Source organism: Microtus ochrogaster, chromosome 5, assembly GCF_000317375.1.
Source record: "Microtus ochrogaster isolate Prairie Vole_2 chromosome 5, MicOch1.0, whole genome shotgun sequence".
Classification (NCBI taxonomy): domain Eukaryota; kingdom Metazoa; phylum Chordata; class Mammalia; order Rodentia; family Cricetidae; genus Microtus; species Microtus ochrogaster.
This window is the reverse complement of record NC_022012.1, coordinates 30715268-30737325: the sequence shown is the minus strand read 5'-3', so window position 1 is coordinate 30737325 and position 22058 is coordinate 30715268. Positions and strand designations below refer to the sequence as shown.

Sequence of the window (22058 nt, the reverse complement as noted above, 5' to 3'; positions counted from 1 at the left end):
GGCCTGGAAGATGCCTAGACATCAAAGTCTAGATCGGTTCTGAGCAGGGGAAGGCTATGTTTCTGCTCCCGGCCCTCTTTGTAGTGGCTGACTCTCCTTCCCTCAGCCTCCTCCTCTGCTCTGCAGGCTTCCGAAGGGAGGCAGGTGCACTGAATCTCTCTGCCCCTTCTGTAGTGTTCAGAGCAATCTTTGCTGAGCTATTTTGTCTCGTTGGCCATTTTGGTGCCATGTTCTATTTATTTATTATTTAAAAGTTTTTTTTTTGAGACAGGCTTTCTCTGTGTAGCCCTGACGGTCATGGGACTCACTCGGCAGACCGTGCTGACCTTGAACTCAGAGATGTGCCAGCCTCTGTCTCCTGGGGGCTGGGATTACAGGTGTTTGCTGCCACACCCTTATTTGTTTGTGTTTTTGCCTTAGACTGGTTAAGTCCTCCTAAGGGTTCCCTAGGCTGCTGATGGCCACCTGTCAATTCTATGAAGGAAGACCGCCATTGAAATTCCATGCAGGCACACATGAACAAACAGAAGTGGGGGAGGGCAGTAGGCAACTCCCCCATAGCCTGTTTAGTTACCATCAGCAGGTCTTTGTTGTCTCAATTCAGCTTAACAAATATCCGTGCAAAAATTTAGACGAGACACAGTTCTCTTCGGAGAAACCAGAATCTGTTTGGCAACTCAAGGGAGCGACGTTCTCTCAGAGGCTCTCTCCTCTTCCACCCTCCCACCTTGCCAAATTCTGTGTTTTCTTCCACCCTCCAGGTTTGAAATCCTAGAGACTCTCCCTTCTCTGTCCCTTTCTCTTGGGACAGTCACTATTCCTCTCATTTGCCCAGGAGGGTCCTGGTTTCTGTCTGTTGTCCCAGTGTGGGTTGTTAATAGCTCCCTTTCCACTCCGAAAGTGTCCAAGTTCAGACAGTAAATTAAACGGTCAGCCAGACTTTAACCTACCAGAGGCCGAGGCTGCCCTCTGTCCGTGCCTGGCATGTCACTGCATTCCCCCCGCCGCCACCCTAGTTCCCACACTGTCACTCCTGCCAGATTACTTCAACTGCTTTCTCTCTGGTGTCCTGACGTGTGCGTCGCACTTCTAAGCCACTCTGCAAATCATTGCCTGATTAAATCTCTCAAGATACGGCTCCTCACAGTTCGCGTCTCTGGATCCTTGCTGTTTACAAGAGATTGCTCAAACCTTGTAGCCTGGCACTTAGAACCCTTGCTTGTAGCCTGGTTTCTGCTGAAGTGGACATGTTGCTTCTTCTTGCTTCTTGGGATGGGATCTCGGTTCTGCTCTAATTAGTCATGGTTCCGTGCCCTGCTCCTGCCTGGCACGGTCATCTGTGAATACTTGCTCACTAAGGTTTGCTTGCCTGGGCCATCCCCACAGACTCGAACCGGGGTGTTCATGCTTTAAGGCCAGCATAAATTCCAACCTTGCACGTGCCACGCTTTTGACTAAGCCTACCCCTCAGTACTCTCCTCCTCTGAACTCCTCGACCTAGAGCAATTATTGCCTGTACAATCCATTTGGCATCTAATCACGTACTGCCTCATGGCTTTTCATAGATTGCTGTCTTGAACCAGTGCTGGAAGGCTTTGCTGTGAGTTTCCTTTGCATTTTTGCCTGTCTGTTGTCCTCCATAAAATTGCAGGTTTCTTGAGGACAGGAGCTGCATCTTTGCCATCCTTTTATTCCCATGGTAACATCAAGTGCCTACTAAGTGTAAAATAAACAGTAGCTGTTCATTCAGGAATCTCATCTGGGGAAGACCCTTCTCACCCCATAGTGTAGACTCTGTTTTGTAGATGAGCAAAGACAGAGAGAGAAAGAAACAAAAGTCAAGGGAATCGCGCAGAGGTCTTGCTAACTCGAACGGGAGGGCCAGGCTTCAGATGCAGATTTTTGACCAGCTCAGAGTACTTTCTGGTCACCAAGCTCTGTGTTCATTTTGGTTTTTGAATTTAAGGATGAGTAGGAATTTAGAAAGTAGAGGAAAAGAAAAGTGAGCAAACCAGGGGGTGGGGTATAGTATCAGCAAAATCCTAATGCTAGAAACATGTTGGGTAGAATTTAGGGGATAGTAGCAATGAATACAAGATAATTCCTATTGTCTAGAGTTTAAAAACACACACACACACACATACATACATACATATGCACATACACACAACACAAACACATCGTGTATGTGTGGGACATGAAGATAGAAGGGGGATTATTTTAGGGGAAGGGAATTAGTGGAGAGCCGAAGGTTCACTAAAGAAGGTAATGGAGGGGGCTGGAGAGATGGCTCAGTGGTTGAGAGCATTGCCTGCTCTTCCAAAGGTCCTGAGTTCGGTTCCCGGCAGCCACATGGTGGCTCACAACCATCTGTAATGAGGTCCTCTTCTGGCCTGCAGACATACACACGGACAGAGTATTGTATACATAATAAATAAATAAATAAAAAAAAAGAAGGTAATGGAGGTGAATAAGAGCAAAGTACATGACATGCTTGTGTGACGATACCATAACGAAACCCGTTACTTTGTATGCTAATTTCAAAATAAAAACAAAATAAGTGATTTGAAAATTTAAAAGGTGAGAGAATGTAGGGGGGAAACAGGCCAAGGAAGAGAGAGTCAGGATTTGTGTCTGGATTACTAGATGCCAGAGATGCAAGACTCACCTCTGTACGCTCTGGTTCAGAAGTTGCGGTGGGATGGGTGTGGGGGTGAGTGGGGTGCTGGTGGGCCACTCAGGAGGCCCAGGAGAGGGCGTGGGAATGCCTGTTTTCAGGCAGCCGGTCACATGTGCTTTGGACAGCATGGAAACCCAACCCCACGGCATTGAAAAGCGTCACCGGTAACGCTGTTATATATAGCTTTTAACTTTAATAAGGTGTTGCAGAAACTACAAAAATACATCTAACCCAAACCACATTTCACTGGAAGCTTGATCTGGAATCCCTTTCTACTGCTCCTGTGTGGTGCTCTGCGCTGTCGATAGAGCTGTTAAAACACAATGGAGAGGGGGTAATTGCGCATTATATGGCTTTTGTTTTCTGTTATGAAATATCGACATCGGAAAAGAGAGCGGGATTACGGTGGCACTGGAGGGCGCTGTGAGGAGACCCAGGGGGACCCTGAGGTGGGGGCGGGTGAGGGCAGATGGTGGCCGACCAATCTGTCTGAGTCTGGATTTTTCTATCAGGAACCTGGAGAAATTCATACATCTCACTGACATGAAGAGGCTCTCAGTAAGGATGGGGTTGGCTGAGGAGTCAGGTCCTGGCATCGTGGTGCAGGGAGGCAGGGCTGTGTGCTCAGTTGTGGGTACAGTGGCTGAAATATGTGTCTGACAGTACCTTGGGGAGATGAGGACCAGATAAGGACCAGCTCAGTCGGGAAACAGGCACTGGGATCATTTCCCAGGAAAAGCTGGGCTTGTGTCCATCTTGTGTGCTGTTGGAGGGTGGGGATTTGGGGGGACATAAATGATGTTTTACTCTGATGCTGGGGATCCTGGCAGGAGTCAGGTCAGGGGACAGTGGAGGCTCATCCGAGTGAGCTTAGGGTACTTTGTTCCTTCCAAGTAATAACAACAATAAAAGAATACAAGCTCCCTTTACTGAGTGCGAGTGGCAGGTGCTTCACATGTGGGTTCTTACTCGAGCCTCACCATAGGCTTGGAAGGCAAACGTTGGCCCATTTTCTAGACAGGGGCCTGAGGCCAACCGAGGGACTCCCTGCCTTGTTTTCTGAGTCTTCAGCCTCTTTATCTCCAAAAGTCAAGGGAAGCAAAAGGGCACTGAGGAGGACTAAGGAGGCCACAGCCAGCTAGTTTGATGAGGTGTGGTCTCGCTTGCTTAGGGGACAGAAGAGCAGGTGCTGGCAGAGAATTCACTGTGAACTGTCATTGGACCAGGGGCTATGAGGGACAGATTGCCTCAGGTCACCTGATGACAGTCCCAAGCCACGTGGGCCAGCTTCCTACCTCCACACAGGTGAACCACTGGCCCTTTAGGGCATTTTTACTCTGCTATGCAGCATTGTGGGGTCTGCCATTGGGTTTGAGCGATGGCCTGTCTCTCTAGATAGATTACGTTTGGTCTGTTCAGAAGGCATTTATGGCTTTATAAAGCTCTTAAATTGGCTCCCCCCCAAAAAAAAACATTTCTTCAAGCTTACAAGGCCAGTTTTAGAATAGCAATTACCAGCTCCAATATCCCCCAGCAAACTCACGCTGTGCCGTTGTATGTAAACTGCTTGGGACATTTGTAATGCTGCCACACGGCATATCTGCAGGCAGAGAGCCCCTGTCTCGCCGAGAAATGCTGCAGAGGCCCTTTCTCAGCCCTAATTTATGGGCCACATAAAACTCTTGTGAAGTTGGCCCTGCATCTTTTTGAGGCAAAGTTGAGGATTTTTACTGTTTCAAGCTGCTAATTTTTTCCATTTAAAGCCAGCCTTCTGTCCGTGCCAGCGTGCATGTGTGCATACAAGTTGGCCACTTTAATTTATGTGCCTCCTTCTCTGTGTGTAATGCTTATAACTCACAAATGTGTGCATAATAGACCACCAGCTCTTCTTATTACAAGAGACTCAGCAGCTTTGTCCTGTGGCTACAACAACCTGGATTCCCTCCCAGCATATCTCTACCACTGAAGCCCAGGGAGGAAGCCCCAGTGCAAAGAAGAATGAGGGCCTAGGAGCTGTGTGAACCAAGGCCTGCGGTCTTTACCCTGTGGCCTGGTTTACTGTTTGTTGTTTTGATAAACACCTTGACCAAAAGCGACTCAAGGATGTTTGTTTCATCATGTAATTACTGTGCATCAGAAAGGGAAGTCAGGGCAGGAACCTAGAGGCCAGGAACTGAAGCAGAACTAGGGAAGGATGCAGTTTACTCGCTCACCTTGCCTTTAAAACAACCCAGGACCACCTGTCCGGGAGTGGTACTGCTCCCAGTGGACTGGATCCTCCCACATCAATAACGAGTCAAGAAAATGCCCCAGAAACTTGTCCACAGGCCAATATGATGGAGATATTTCCTCAATGCAGGCTCTTTCTTCCCAGGTCTCTCTAGTTAGTGTCAAGTTGATGAAAACTAACCAGCCCAGTCTGAAAAAGAAGGGGCTTCATGAGAGGCAGTGGGGTAGGGTGGGGGAGTTGGGCGGAGGATGAGTGGAGGGGGCCTACGGCACAAAGCAGAAGTTCAGATCTGGGAATTAGGGTTTAGAGCCCACATGGAGCACGTTCTACATGTGCAACCTCCGCCAAGCCACAGAACCTCTCAAAGCCTCAGTTTCTCTGATTTGCAGCAAAGTTTCTCACCAGCGTACTTTCCAGTATGCTAATTACTGTAAAGGTCTTTCATAAGCTAGGGCAATATCCAAGGGCTGGCTGGAAGCTATTCCAAGCTCTCAACTGCTGGCAGGGCCCCCTAGGAAGGAGAACAGCCAAGAGCAATGTGATGTCTCAGGGCTTTCCAAAGTCAAATCTCATGCCTTTGCATGAGCCCCGCCTCCCTAGTCTCTGGTGAGCCCTGAGCCTGGAGCTCTTGTGTAACATAAGCTGGAGTCGGAACTCTACCCATGACTCCTGCTTTTCCACCAGGGTCCTCTGCATCCTGAGATCTCTGTTCTTTTGATGAGAGTACATTAATAGCCAGTCTCCACCCCAGCCAGTTCCAATCCCCGCCCCTTCTTGAGAGCAATAATTCTCTTTTGGTCTTCATAGATGCCTCCCACCCGGAAATCACCAGGTCTCCGTCACTGGGTTTCCTGAGAGTCTCAGTGCTTGCTGGGTTATGGGGGAGTCATAGGCCGGGAGGCTCATAGCTCTCAGTTCTGACCCTGTTCCTGCATGAGGGTCTTCATTACACAACAGCATCTTTGACAGGAGCTCTGGTCCCGTGAGCGCAGTCTGTGATTACTCTGGCTGATAGTAGGGGGGCATTCAGCTCCTCCTGGGGTTTTGGTGTGCCCCTCAGCGTGGAGGACCCCAATCCCAGTCTTGCTTCAATGTCTCTGAGGCCTCATTGCCTCTTTTTTTAACTGCTTGAGTTGGAACGCTCCCACTTGGATATTTTGCCACTAATGCGAAACTCTAGGAGTTTAAGGTGGACTCATTCAATGCATTTCTAGTAAAGGGAACGATGTTGTCATTTATTGAGCATCTACGACATGCGAGCCAGCTGCCAAGGTGCAGCGTATGCTCCAGGTAATTAAATTCTCACCACAAACCTTCCTCGTCATAATCACTAGCATGGCTTCAGCAGTGTGTATGCCAAGCACTGTTCTGAGTTCCTTCTATGAATCCCATCCTCACCACACTCTGGTAAGTGATAAAGCCGCAGCATGGAGAAGTTAAGGAACTTGTCCAACATCACACAGCTAGTAATGCGGGAAGACGGGATGAGTAGCCAGTGAGTTTGGGTTCCAACAGGAGCACTTAATCACCAACCACACAGGAGACTGTTCTCATTTTACCCCGCCTAAATTCACATTGCAATGGAAAAGGATGTTCAGAGGGACTGAAGAGCATTCCCAGTAGCACACAGCCAGGAAATGGCAGAGTCCAAACTTGAACCCGTGCTGGTCCGCTCTAGGGTACCTTCTCTCTTTCCATGGTGCTCTGTCTCCTCGTTCTCTCGCCTACCTTAATTCACAGTGTCTTAGGCAAGTGAGTGAGATTATGAAATTAAGATTTTTTTTAAAGATGAAGATGATTTGTGCTTGGGAGAGCTGGGAGGCAGGAAGAAGAGAAAGGACTTGGCAGTGAAGGGAGAGGTTTCCCAATACATCCTGTTGTGTTCCCCAAGACAGAGAACCCTCTAAAGAATAGAGATCTATTTTTTTACTTCTAGAGGCAGGCGAGTCCAAGGCCAAGGGTCTTCTTGTGTCATCCCCTGGCAGAGGGCGAGGTGACGGCGCCTGAAGAGTGAGAAGGGAGCAGAACTCATCCTTCATCAGGAGGCCACTCTTGGGAAACAGCGTTAGTTCGTTCACTCACGACCCGTTTACCTCCGAAAGCTCCCACTTCTCTACCTGGCAACAGGATCGCGTCTCCGTCTCCGTCACAACAGCTCTGTGAGACACTCTGAGTTACTTGTCCTGCTGCTGTGACAAAAGCCTTGGAAGGGAGAAAGAGCTTATTTGGTTCACAGTGCCAGTTGCAGGGAAGTCAAGTCATCAAGAACATGAAACCGCAGGTCATGTTCAGTTGACAGAAGAAGAGAACAATGAACGCAGTATTCTAAAACTCAGTTTACCCTTCCATCCAGGTTCCCCTTCCCAGGGAACAGCATCACTCACAATGGGTGAGTCCCCTCACCTCAATCAGTGTGACTGAGAGACTCCTCCACAGGCATGCCTAGCGGCCCATCTCCCAGGTGAAACTAGCTTTTGTCAAATTGGTGATTAACATTAACCACCATAGGCAGACACTCTAATGGCCTCGGGTGGTGAGACCTGGGCTAGGGTAAGGAGACTGCAAAGGAAAAAGGCTCCAGAGTCCTCCTGGAGAACCAGTAGAACGCAGAGACTGGCCAGGTACTAGAAGTCTAGTTTAGAGTGGGATTTCCAGACTGATGCTTCGGTGGGTCGACACACTAGTCATGCCAACGAAGGCAAGTGCTTGTAGGCAAGAGCCTCATTTTTACAACAGAGAAACGCCCAGAGAAAGATTCCTGGTGGTAGCAAGTGAAGTTTGGTACTCTTTCCAAACTCCAGAACTTATTCTGAGTATCACGGTTCTTAATATGTTTGGGTCATGGCCTCGTTGACAGTCTGATAAAATTCTCTCGAGGGAATTTGACATCGTCATGGTTGACGATGCTCCAGTTGGGAGCATCATCTTGAGAATTCCTAAGATATAGAGCTTCAGGTTCAGAATGCCAGGATTAGGGCCTCTGTCCTGGCTCGCAAGCTTCTTACCCAGTGGCTCTAAACTTTCCTAATGCTGTGTCCCTTTATTAGTTCCTCATGTGGTGGTGACCCCCAACCATAAAATTATTTTCACTGATACTTCTTAACTGTAATTTTGCTACTATTATGAATCGTAATATTGAGGCGACCCCTGTGACCTCCAAAGGGGTCATGACCCATAGGTTGAAAACCGCTGTTCTATAGGCCCCACAGCTACTTGGGCAGGGCACTAGCTCTATAGGGGAAACTGAAGAGCCCATGTTTTACCGAGCCTCAGCTTGATCTCTGGGTGTGGGTGGGATCCTCAAAAGGGTGACTGTCCCATAGACCACATGCTGGCATGTACTGGCCACAGCTTCCTCCAGACTCTCAACCAAGAGAAGGCCCATTTCTCTGAGCCTGTGTATCCCTGTGTGTGACCCACAACCAGCTGAGAAATTTATCAGCCATTCAGTCTGCGAACACTATGTGCTTGGGGTTGGTCCGTGCATTGGGTTGCTTCTTGCCCAAGGACTGTACTCTGAGAGGTTACTAAAGCAGGAGGTCCTCTTCTGTGGAACCAACTATCTCTCCTTGTGCCAGACCCTGAGTGGTAGGAAAGAATCTCCCAAGAAACTTCCTGAGAGGTCAGTGTGCGTTTCTAACCAGGCTTTCTTTCATCGGGAATGAGGGTGGGAGAGTAGCTATCAGGGATTGGTATTCAGAGGCAGGTTCCCGATCAGTGGCCACAGACGGGAGGAGGATCTGAGAGTCAGTAAAGTCTTGTCTGGGTCAAGCCTCTTACATATTTTCCCCGTGACCTTGGGCAAATCGGCCTCGTGTCTCTGGGTCTAAATTTCCTCTCATCAGTACAACAAAAAGAGGCATAGGATCCAAGCCACTCCCAAAGCCCCAGATGCACAGAACTGGAGCTCACCTGTTCTTACATGCTGGGAATGGAGTAGCCCTGCTCACTGATGAGGGTAAAGAGGCACCTCTCCTACTTCTCAGAGAGTGTCCCTCCCCCAACCATGACTTTGAGAAAAGGGCTTCTGTATTAGCTCTTGATATGGAGGTATGAAGGAGGTATGTCCCTGAGATTATTTGATTTTGCCCTCCCTGAGAGCTCTGTGGCTACTTAAATACAAATTTAAATGGAGTCAGACGAACTCACATTAAAAATGCAGCTTCTCGGTCTCACTAGCTGTGTTCCACGCATTCAGTAGATGTCTGCCTGCTGCAGCAAGTGATGCGCTGAAGGTCCTTGTCTCGAAGACCTTCCTCACCAAGGGAAGTGGGTGCTTGAAATAGCTGACTGATAGTGCTTGGGAATGCTTTGGTCCTTGTGTCGCCCATTACATCACAGATGGGAAGAAGCTGACATCTCTCAATTAATTATAGACACAGTGACCTTCTGATTCACTTAATGATTGCCCAGGCTGTATGGGTGGGTGAGCAGCAAGCCCAGGGACAGTCTCTAGTTCCCCCTGACTACTCACAGTATCACAGAACCTCCCTACCAGCTCCTCCAAGCCAAGGGTTAAGCCTCCAGATCTCTCTTCCTGAACCCCCATTTTACTGGACATCCAGAGCGACCTGGGAGGCAAGTTCTAGCCTTGTCTTCCGTGGAGTCCTTGGAGACAGCCGGCGTCAAATCTTTATGATGAGGCCGGGAGTGTGGCATGTTGGTAACATCATTCTGCTTCCCACCACACCCCTGACCAAGCAGGGAGCAAAAAGAGACATTGGCTATGGCTTTGTCAGGGTAACAACAAGGGTCAGCTCAGCGTCCTTAGGAACTGGTGCACATCCCTTGGTTTTGGATCGTAGCTGTCTATTTTCAGATCTCATGGGACTCCTGGGAACGGGTCGTGGTAACCTCAGGGTAGGTCATCTCTTCTCTTCACTGTACCTGCCCTTCACACAGATGTGGGCCACGTCAGCTGAGACTTGCCCACCCCTTTTTGCTTCTTACATCTTTTTCCTCTTCATCCTTTTTTTCTCTTTCTTTTCTTCTTGCCCTGGGTGACCCCATACCCTCAGCCAAATCTCAGGCGATAACTTGATGCTCAGCCTGATTCCTCTGACCCTTCCAAGGGACTGATGGAACGTGTCTAAAACAGTACAAACATCTTCCAGACTGTTCTAAAGAGGCTGGAGAACTCCCGGCAGGGTGGGATGTTGCCACAGACTTTGTTTGCAGAAAGTTCCTCGTTTTCACTTTTACCCTTGTCTAACTGTCCCTGCTAGCCCCACCCCTCAAACTCAGTCAGTACAAATTAAATTTACTGTGCAATTAAATGAAGACATCAAATCAGCGATTGCAAAAGAAAGCAATGTGTCAGGCTGAAAATCCAGCCACTGGTAGAGTTTGTAGAAAGGAAGTATGGAAGCCCGAGTTTGACTTTCTGCACCTTGAGAGACACAGTGGGGAGAGGAAAGAAAAGGAGAACAAAATGGAAAGAGGAAAGGAAAAAAAGGACTCCACAAGCATGCTTCTTTTATTTCTTTCTGCACAGCAATTTGGGGCTCATGGTCTGTTTCAAATTTCACTGGCTTGGGGCTGAAGAGATGGCTTAGGGGTTAAGAGTGCTGGCTGCTCTTCCAAAGGACCAGGGTTCAATTCCCAGCACCCACATGGCCGTCTACAAGTGTCTATAACTCTAGTTACAGGGGATCCAATGCCCTCCTTTGGACTCTGCAGGCACTTGGCATGAATGTGGTCCGTAGACATATAGGCAGGCAAAATAGAGACAAAATAATAAAATAAAAATAGTAATAAAAAAAAAGATTTCATGGGTCTCTCCTGGCTCTTATGGTCTGGAAGAACAGAAGTAGCATCTACTTGTGGACTAACTTGTGATAAGCAAACCTGACCTACAGACCCAGTTTCATTACCCTTGCTGTGGAAGCAAGGACAGGTAGCTCACTTCCTTTCTGTGTGATCACCCCTCTATAGAACAGTGACATAAGATGCTTCTTAGTGACATAAGATGCTGTATGTGGGGAGAGCCCCTTGTATTGTCACAGGGACCTCATCAGACCTGGCTCCTGGCCTTTTGTCTTCTGAAGGCAATTGGGCCAAAGGGCAGAGGCAGTTCGTTCTTCACTATCACAGGCATTAGCTAGATGAAGACATAAAACAAAGAGATGAGAAGGAATGAAAAGGATCAGGCCAACTTGTCCTCCTTCCCGTGTCCCACCCCTCTGCCTCATCTCCCCACATGTCCCTGGCTGTGAGGCTCAAACGCCTGGACATCGTCTTTGCCTTTGCCTCCTCCTCTCATGTCCACTGACCTCAGGTGGAAGTTCTGTCAACTGGAGTCTAGACCTGACGCCTCTCCATGATGGAGCCACTCCCTTAGCCCATGCCTCTCCTTCCGTCATCTACCCGGCTTCCTCTCTTGTCCTCACCTCTTTTCTAGACTTAGACCAGAACGCCTTTCATGCCCCATGTCTTCATTGAGGCCATCATGGTTTGTCGTCACATGTATTAGTGTGATTTGGAGTCTAATGTCTAGTTTGCTCATTAGGCACCCTTCAGGAGGTCAGGCTCAGTGCCTGCCCGAGCATCACTACATGGCCAGTTCCGTTGATAAGGGACAGGGGAGCAATGGACTGGTTCAGGTGGGGCACATGTTTGCTGACTCTTTTTTTGCCCCTCTTCCACAGGGAGACTTTCCTCTAAAATGTGTAAGCTCTCGTGAGACAGGAGCTTCTCTGTAGAGCAGGGAGGACTACTTTGTCCCTCCATGGGCTCAGGAGAGATTTGTCGAGTGAACCCTGTGAGAGCCCTTGAAGTAGGAAGATCACGCCCACTACTTTCTCTTGTCACTTTGACACAAAGCCTGACAGGAACAACTCGGGAGGGAGATACAGGAATCATGGCAGGGCAGGAATGGAGGTAGGAGTGGTTCAGTTTGTAGCAGTAGGACTTGCCCTGTGTCATCTCTATGTCTTGATGGATCAGGAAGACAAGAGTGGTTCTGGGGATGGGGGTGGGCTATATAGTCTTTAAAAGGCCACCTCTACTGGCCCACATCCTTCCATCAGGTCCTGTATCCCAAAGGTTCTACAGAACCATCAGCTGGGAACCTGGACTGTCTTAGACCCAAACCACAACAGAGATTGACACAGACTTACTGTCTTTAGAGAAGGGATCGCCTTCTCCTGACGTCATTCCTCACCTGATCTCACTGATGTCTGGGGTCCTGGTTTTCATGAAACCTTTCTGATCCGTGGGCTCAGACCGAAGATAAACACAGACTTCCACTTGATTCTGGCCAGATACCCTAGGGGAGGAAGTGGAGTTCTGTTTGGGGATGGAAAGGTAAGCTAGGAACACTCAAATGAAGCACTGGTGCTATTACCACTCAGAGCCGTTGGCCAGAGGAGCTCTGAGACTCTGTGCCCTTCTCGGGCTACACTGAGTGAAGCCAAAATCCTTCTCCGATTGCTGGAGATGGGGGGCGGGGAGCAATCCCCCACCTAGAGCATACTGGGAATTCCAAGAAGATATGGAAGGCCTACAGAAAAGACAGTAAAGCTGGAGAAAGAGAAAGGAAGGAAGTGGGGGTGAAGAAAAGAAAGGGGGAGGGGCTGCAGAGATGGTGTGGGAAGGCTCCTTGATGCCTTTCACCCCATCCCCCACGCCCGGGGCTGTAGCCTCCACCTGTGATGTGGGCTTATGTTACTTGTGTAGCTACCAGACTGAGGGGCCCATCTGACAGATTCCAGGATGTCATATCTCAGCTAGAAAACGAGTGCTGTTTATCCTACACCATCAGCAATCCCTTACACTTAGCCCCTTCCCAGTCTCCTGCTGGAAATGGCCATGGGGACCAAATTCTTGCATCTCACTTCCTTGCAGCTTTTCTTCCAGAGCCTCCTCTTGGACACTGCGCACTTCCTCTCCATTCCTCCTGCTGTGTAGGCATTTCCCCAAGAGGCAGCCCAGATTACTTTGAGCCAAGGGTCAGGGAAGGCCCTGTGTTTGGGAGGTGGTGGGCTCGGCTGGGGGCTGGGGGTCTCGCGCTGCCTTGTGGCTGCTCTGCGGGGTCTGGCAGAGCCCCAGCCTCTGGCTGTGACATACAGCCTCCTTCATGAAACCAGACAGAATTAAGCCTTTTGTTTCCTGTTTGCTAGGCCAGCTTAAAGAAAACACAGAGGGTCCATGGGGCTGGGGCTCCCAACAAGACGGCCTTTGTATTCATTTAATTAATCAGTTAGCTGAGGGAAAGGAGGGGAGGGAAGTTCATGTTATAAATACATGTTTTTCTTTGGCTTTTTCCCCCCCAAAAGACAGAGTCTGAATGGCGACCCCATGAGGGCTTGCTCCCTCCCATCTCACTCTGGATGTGCTGGAGGCTGGGGCTGGCCAAGCTGCAGCTGTGACTCTTCTTGCCCCCCTCCACTCCCTCAAGAGGCATTACGTGTGATATTTGTGGGTCCTGAGGAAGTAGTAGATGCTGGCAGTGTAGCAAGGTGACTGCTAGCCTCTGGACCCCACTCCACCCTTTCTCTTTTGCCTCTGAGCCTGCACCTCCTATAATCTCCTTGGAAGGGGTACTTTCACTGCCCCATAGAAGAGGGCATGGCCATCACCCAAGAGGCCACAGCCATCTGCGGATGAACCTTCGAGGAAGAAGTATAAACTACACCCCAGAGTCGACCTTCCCCACCCATATTCCCTGGAGCTAGCTAGAGGAGACCATGCTGAGAGCATGCTCAGTCACCTCCAGGGGACACTATAGCTATCTGTAGCCTTGCTCTGTCCAGAAGGCAGGATACAGGAGAAATGAGAGCCCTCTGAGGGATCTAGGGAGGGCGAGTTCGTGAGGGGGGCCACAAGCCCTCCAGGGCAGACACACTCATGCCCACTTCCATATCCATGGAGATCTTCGAGAAAGCTTCCCTTGATGATACTATTTAAATAGAAAATGTTTTAAAACATTGATTTTTTTTTTTTTAGAAACTCTTTTTGGAAATGGGTGAATTCATTTCTCATGCTCCTGCCCCCTCCTCACCCTCAGCGGCCAGGTGTTTGGGGAGTTAAAAATCTCTTTTATTATGAGGTAAAATATTTGCCATCTGTAAATATACGACCCTCGTAATGGAATTTCACTGTGGTAAAATTTTCCTTCTGTGCTCTTCATTTTAAGTCTGAGTTGGAATGTTCTGGTATCTGGTAACCATGACTCCAGCCTCCTGAATATACTACCCAGAAAATCCCCAGACCCTGATAGAGGTGGAGGGCCTGGGCCTTGGTTCTAGGTCTTTTGTTAGAGTATCAGGTCAACTGCTGGGTAAAGGGAGGACCCCAGAGGCCAGGCAATGGGCAGAGCTTGTAGGATATGCTGTCAGAACTACATGGGTACTGTCAGCTTTTACTCATCTTCCTTGATGAGTAAACTATAACCTCCATGCCCTTCCCTTCCCTCCAGGGGTCCTTGGGAGCAAGTTTAGGGTTCTGCTGGTAATCCCAGTGTTTGGGAGGCAGAAGCAAGCAGTGCTGTGTGGCTAAGTCAGACATATCCACCCACAGATACCCAGTCTCCAGAAGCAATGAATAAAACTCAGACTGCAGAATTTGTGTCTTCTCCAGAGTGATCTTGAGTTAACCCTTTTCTAACCAAGTTGCATTTGCCCAAACCAGTGCTTCCCTTGAACATTTTAGTATTTCCTTCTCCCCAGGGTGCTAGGGGCAGAGATGGGGAGTCATAGGCTCTGGGGAAGAAAAAAAAAAAAACATGCTGCCTTTTGCTTAGAGCTCCGGGGATTGTTTTTCCCAGAGGCCCACAGAGAGAGCAAGGGAGAACGTCAGACAGAAGAGAATTAATTTTTCTCTTCAGAGTCTCTTGAATCCTAGACACACGAGTTGGGAAGGATCTCAGGGATAAGGACAAGGGCCAGTCCTTTCAGAAAAGGGGAAGTGTGACTTGTGGCATGCTGGCCAAGGGTTACGCATGGGTTTGTTTTGGAGAGCTAGATCTTCAGGGAAAAGGAACCCATTAAAGCGGTGTTTCTTGGTGTTGACATACACGAGTCACCTGTTAAAATGTGATGGATTCTAAGGTGGCAAGTCTGAGTGGGACAGAAATCCTGGCTCCAGGTGGTACAGATGCTGCTGGCCTAAGGGTCACACTGAATCCTCCAGTGTGCCTAGCATATATATATATATATATATATAAAAATCCTCGGATGGTAGGTGCTGGTCCTTTGTGCTTTCCTATCTCCCAAACGCAACATAGTGTCATGTACAGTCTTTTAGTTACATGTTGCTCACTCAGTCACTGAAACGATGCCGATACCTATTTCAGTTGTGAATGTTTTGAAGTCTGAGTTCTTGATTTTTTTTTTTTATTTAATCGTGCTAGGCCTAGGACATGTGCTCTACCACTGAGCAATATCCTTAGCCCATGCCCTTTAAAATCCATTAATGTATTTGTGTGTTTGTATGTGTTTATGTATGTGAGCACGTGCATGCTGTCGTACGTATGTGAAGGTCAGAGGGTAATATGTAGGGGTCGGCTCTCTCCTTACACAATGGGGTTACCAGGGATCTACCTCAGGTCCTCAGACTTAGTAGCAAGTGCCTTTATTATCTGCTGAGACATCTCACTGGCCCAAGCCCTCGATTATGTAGTCCAGACTGGACTCAAATATGTGACTTACTTGCCCTTGCTGCACAATTGTTGGGATTACAGGTGTTCTCCATTGTCTTAGGGTTTTTCTAGTTGTGCTGAAAGACCATGACCAAAAGTAAGTTGGAGAGGAGAGGGTTTATTTTGCTGATATCATATCGCAGTTCATCACTGAAGGCAGTCAGAAGGGAAACTTAAATAGGACCCAAACCTGGAGGAGCTAGAGCAGAGCCATGGAGGAGAGCGGCTTACTGGCTTGCCCCATATGGCTTGTTCAGCCCGCTTTCTTACAGGAATCAGGACTATCAGCACAGAGATGGCCTTAGGCACAATGGGCTGGGCCCTCTCTCATCAATCACTAATTAAGAAAATGCCCCACAGACTTGCCTACAGTCTTCTGGAAGTGTTTTCTCATTTAGAGCTCTCTCTTCTCAGATGACTCTTAACTTGTGCCAAGTTGACATAAAAATCAGACAGGATAGCCACCATGGCTGGAGTTACCATTTATGTTTATATCCATGCTGTATCTGGTAAATACTGTCGGCTCATAGCAAGGATGCTTGTTTGTTTTTAGGGCATGTGGTCCATCCTGGAGAAGTTTGGAAGGGGTGTCCCTGGATGCCTGATCTGAACCAGCTTCCGAGCACACATTCCCCCCTCCACTGTTATCTTTGTGTACCTGGTCTTCAATGTTAGGAAGGTTAGGCAGGTGGCTTCTTAATGAGTGACAGGGAGAGAAAGAGAGAGAGAGAGAGAGAGAGAGAGAGAGAGAGAGAGAGAGAGATATTATTGGCTTAGTCATACCGTTATACACGGTGACTCCTGTTTCTGAACCTAGAATTGCAACCCTGTATTTTATTACATATAAGTAATAATTCACCCTAAAGTGATCATGACTCTTGCTTGGGGCGGGGGGGGGGGGGGGGTGGAGCTTTGCAGACTGAGCTATGCCTCTCTGATCCTGATGTACTTAACATCTCTAACCAGGCTCTGCTTTAAATCTGGGACTCTCGCCTCCTTTCTCAACCTGTGGGTTGCCCTGACATATGGGCCACCACTCAGAGCTGGCCTCCCCTTTGTATCTGCAATTAAATCATCACAAATTTATTAGGTACTCAATATGTTCGAGACACTTAAGAAAGATAAAATACAGTTGAACCCTAGCCCCAAACTTGTATCTGTGAGGGCTTTGTCCTCTAATTTGGGGAGCAGTTTGTAAAAAGTAATGATATAAAGTTAAATAATAATGAAGATTATAATGCAGGAGATGTCACACAGAGGAACAAAATTAATTAATTACTAAATGAATAGTGCCACAGATTCCATGTGTTGAGGGAATTCCAGAAAGAAAGATGCTGTACACTGGGGTGATGTCGCATGACTGGGGGGAAGGGCAGGGCTTGGCAGGGGTGAGAGGAGTCCAGATTAGTCCGGCACAGGTTTATGGACTACCTACGATTTTCCAGACAGACCACAGTACTCCAAAAGGACAGAGAAGAACAAGGCAGAGTCTCAGAGGCTGGGAGCTATAAGGACAAAAATGTAAGCTTGGATTCTATGATGGTTTAAATGTAAAATATCCTCCATAGGCTCATGTATTTAAACTCTTGGTCCCTAGCTGGTGGAGCTGTTTATGGAAGATGTGCAATCTTTAGGAGGGGTAGGCTTGCTGGAAGAAATACATCGCTGGGGTACATTCGGAGAGTTCATAGCCTCTGCTTTGTGTTTGCTGTTGAAATGTGATCTCTCAGCTTCCTTCCCTGGTTTCTTGCTGCCATACCACCCTCACCATTATAGACCCTCCCTCTGAACCATTAGCCAAAATAAGTTACCTTTGGACATGGTATTTCATCATAACACTGAAAAGTCACTGATCCAGATCTTCAGAACCTATGTGAAGTTGGATGTGGAAACCTTCATCTGTAATCCCACTGATCCTACTGTGAGATGGGAGGCGAGGGTGTGGGGGTAGGAGATGCCTCAGAAGCACAAGGACTAGCTAGCCTGGAGTAGCAGTAGTGAATAAGAAAGGCCCTGTCTCAGATAAGGTGGGAGGCAAGGACGGACACCTGAGGCTGACCTCTGACTTTCTGTGGAGCCTGCTAAGAATTCAGGATTTCTGCCTCACTCAGACCTGCCACTTTAGAATCAATTCCACTAGAACAGGTGACTCTTCATTTGTCTGTTTACATCAAGAAATGCTGTTTGGGGCTGGGCGGTGGTGGCGCACACCTTTAATCCCAGCATTTGGGAGGCAGAGGCAGGCGGATCTCTCTGAGTTCGAGGCCAGCCTGGTTTACCAGAGCTAGTTCCAGGTCAGGCTCCAAAGCTACAGAGAAACCCTGTCTCGAAAAACTAAAAGAAAGAAAAAGAAATACTGTTTTGGTGAGCTCTTCTTCCCTGGAGATTCCACTCTCCAAACCACTGGAGTGATGGGGCCATCAGCCAGCTGTCAGGCAGTCAGAACAGAAAGAGTTAAGAGGAAGTGGAGCTGTGAGCTCAGGTCACCCTTTCAATCTTTTATTTGTGAAAGAGAAGATAGGCAGTGAGAGGAATCTAAATATAAAAGAATAAGAAATGATTTTTAAAATTAAGTAGGTCTATACGTCCATCTTATCATTTACAAGTGCTTTAAGCCTATTTTCTAATCTAATTAGTTAAGAGTCCAGGCAGGGACTATTGCGTATGCTTCACAGATAAAGAAAAAGAAGGTCAAGGGGTGTCGCAAGTGGGGTTCTGCCTTCTGAGTTAATGTTACTTATACTTCACTGTAATTCCGGCCGTCTTGAGAGACTGTGTGCTATAGATCAAGGCAGGTAACTTAGGTAAAACGCTGAACACACACACACACACATACAAAACCAACAACAACAGCAACAAAAAACACACGCAGACGATGAGTACCATAGGTGGACAGAGCACACACGCACATGAAGCAACAACAACAACAACAAGAAGCCCACACACAGCACAGTCTGTGAGTAACATAGGCCGGAGGGATATACAACTCATAGTTGATGAGTACCATAGGCGAGAGGAATGCAGACATAAACACACACCACAGTTGATGAGGGCCATAGGCTGGAGAAACACACAGAAACACAGACACACACATATAGTTGATGAGCACCATAGGCTGGAGGAACTTACACAGACACAGACACACACACACACACCGAGTTGATTAGTGTCATACGCTAGAGGGGTAGAGCCCAGGTAGCATTGGCGTTGAGAAGCAGAAGGGAAGAAAAAAAGTACAGCATGTTGAGGAAGTGAGGGACGAGACCAGGGAAAGTTAAATGGCACAGAACCGATGGACACCAACCCCACTCAACTGATGTATTCAAAGAGCGTTTACAAGCAGCATGCTACACAGTGATGGGGAAGGAAGGATGGGAGGATGAAGAAGACAGTTGGGCTGTGAGTCCTTACAGCTTTAGACAAAAGACACAGGTTGGTGTTGTCTTTGTTGTTTTAAAATGATAAAGAGGCAAAGGGGTCCCTCTCCTAAGTCCTTGAAAGTAGAAAGATTGTAGGTGGGAGGGAGTTGCATCCCATGCGACCACCAGGACCCACCCTAGTGTCTTTCTTTATCCTTCTTTCACCTCTGTTTGGTCTCTACTGAAGTTCTGGGCTGGGGTTGACTTTATGATAGCCCTGGCCCTGGCGAGGAACAATGTATCTATATGTCACTGTAGCACTCATAGTCAGAGGGGAGTCTATTTAAGGTGAAGTTTTGGGCTGGGGTTGACTTTATGATAGCCCTGGCCCTGATGAGGAACAGTGTATCTGTTGTCTCTGTAGCACTCATAGTCAGAGGGGAGTCTATTTAAGGTGAAGCAAGGGGTTGTAATGATGGAGGAGAAAACCTGGAGTAGGGAATGGACCTGGGAAGGGACAGCTACAGACAGAGTGAAGCTATGTGCTAAACATTCTGCCCATCGCTGACCAAGGAGTGGAGGGGTGGCTTCCATTACAAAAGGAGAAGCCCACAGAGGCAGCCCTTCTCTCTGAATCCTTTGATCTGGGGGTCCTGGAGGGTCCATCCCAAGAGCCCCATGGAAGTTACTTCTGAGTAACTTACTGGCAGTCTTGAATTTTAGTCCTTATTGTCGGAGGTGATCTGCTAAAACCAAAGCCACATTGATGGAATTCCAGGAATCTGCCCTCCTTACTTTAGAGAGGTCATCTCGCCCTCAGGGAAGGAGCCCACACGGTTCTTGTTCTTAGGCCAAAGTTTGCAGTCAGGACACAGGGAGGCAGCAACTCCCCTAAGGCCCCTACTCCTCTGCACCAGAGAGAGCTCAGACCTACATCTCAGAGATGGCATGCTGCCACAGCCACGTTGTCACCTGCAGGAAGATGAGTAGTGTGGCTCCTAGGGATCTTTACACAGTTTTCAGTCTCTAGCAGTGGCTCCATTCCACCTAGGGCTAGCAACTACTCGCCTCTTTCCTGGAACGAAGGGATTTCCTAGGACAGGAGAATTTAGTGGTAAGTTAAATTCCAGAAAGTCCCAGGAAAACAGGATGAGTTGATCACCCTAATCATTCCCAACCCTGTCTTAGAAAAGTTCAGAATCTGAAATTTCCCTGAGCACAGCCTCGATTTTCCCCTGGATACTCAGGTAAAAGGATAGACTTGAGTGTGCAAGCACCATGTTGCTTGGAAGTGGCTTTAGGATCTGCAGACCTGAATCAAAATTCCTAGCAATTTCCGGGGCATGTTAGTATGAACAACTCACTTTGTGTTTATGAGTCTCAGTTTCCTTACCTGTAAAATAAGGGTTATGCTATGAGCTTCAGAACGTCGTGATATAGAACAAAGAGGACAGTGCCTGTCAGCTGCTGCGTGTCTGACCCCGTCCGTTAGCTCTCCTGATCCTTCCCACTCTTTCTCATCTTTGTTCTGGGGCAATAGGCATTCTGTTTGTTGTTGTTGTTGTTTGTTCGCATTGTTTTTGAAGGTCTGATCATTTATTTGTTACTCTTAAATTTATTTTTGACCTGACTCAGAAGTAGAAGTTCATAGCAAAGATAGCCTTACATCTCTGGGCAATCTGTTCCTGGCATTTTTCTTGGGCTTCCTTCATTCTCTTGGCCAAAAGTTTAGTACATTCTGCAGCCTTCTTTTTATTTTTCTTGGTGGTTGGTTTCTTCAGAGTAATACATCATTGTTTGTGTGGCTGGATGCGCGGGGTCACAAGACACTGACTCTTGGGGTGTTTTGGTTCTGGGTTTCTTACCTTCTTTGTTTAAGGGCTTTTTGACAACATATTGGTGGACATTATCTTCTTTAGAGAGATTGAAAAGTCTTTAGATGCTGCCAGCTCCTTTGGGCCCCAACCACCTCCTCCCCCTCCCCCCGCCTCTGTTTCTCTCTGTGTGTGTCTCTCTCTCTGTGTCTCTCTGTCTCTGTCTCTGCCTCTCTCTCTTTCTCTCTCACACACACACTGACTATGCTGAAAACATGTGGATTGGCACCCACAGTGCATTCCTGAGCAGACCTGCACCTCCTCTCTCCAGTTCTCCTCCATTTGTATCAGGAATGCTTCTTATCCAGCAGCAGGCACTCTGACACCTGACTTCAGAAAAGCCTTGCTTGTCATTCCCACATCAGATCTTCTCCCGGAGCATCAGCAGCTAATTCTGGGGCCATGCACTTCTCAGAGAAAGAGGCCACTTGTGTTCATCCTTTACCTCAATGAGTTTCTGACATCCAGTGGCTGGGAAGGAGATACTCCGTTTCATCATGACAAAGCTGGCAGATTGGGAGGTGCCATTAAAAAGAAAGAAGAAAAGAGGTGATACCCCTTTTTTTATGAAGGAGACGAAGTTAGTGAGCAGGAAAAGTTGACTCTGGATCAAAGTTATAGAATCAGAGACAAGCAACTGAGTCCTACCGAACTCTTAATTGTATCTCCCTATTTTGAAGTGGACAGGTTTTACTATCGAGAATGTTCCCTGATTGAGAGGGAAGGAGCCATTTTATTTATTTGTTCATTCATTCAGCAAATACTTTCTGGATGCCTGCTATGTATCAAACACTGTTTCCGGTCCTAGAAATAGAATGCTCAACAAAAGACGCAAGTATTCAGCTCCCTTGAAGGGTATGTCCTGGCAGGGGAGACACAGTAAGCATCCACGTCATATAAGGTCAGGTAGTAAAAACTGCTTTCGTGCGAACACATAGAAGGTGAAGGTATCAGAAAGTAGCTGGCGTGACATCATTCTGTGGGGCGTACAGCAAGGCCTCTCTGAGAGGCCAGTGTAAAGCCGGGCCCTGGGATAAAATAGTCTCAGAACTATAGTGGTCCCTTCTGAATCTCCCAGTGCCCTGTGGAGTCCGCAGCTCAGGAGACAGCCAGTCCCTGACTGGGGTGAAGGGGTAGATGGGAATGCAGCAGTTTCGTTCAGCTGTTCTTCCTCTGGGCTGACTCCTCTGCTGATCTGAGCTTTGTGGAAAGGGGAGGAGGAAGTCAAGCTAGAATCCACTCTGGAGTTCTGGAGGTCAGACTGCAGATGGGAATG

At 47.9% G+C, this 22058-nt stretch overlaps 1 protein-coding gene across 5 annotated transcripts in view; it reads left to right on the top strand.

Moving 5' to 3' along the window:
* Pknox2 (PBX/knotted 1 homeobox 2) overlaps positions 1 to 22058 on the top strand; it is a 268228-nt gene that overhangs the window by 22301 nt on the left and 223869 nt on the right. The gene's annotated exons all lie outside the window — the stretch shown is intronic.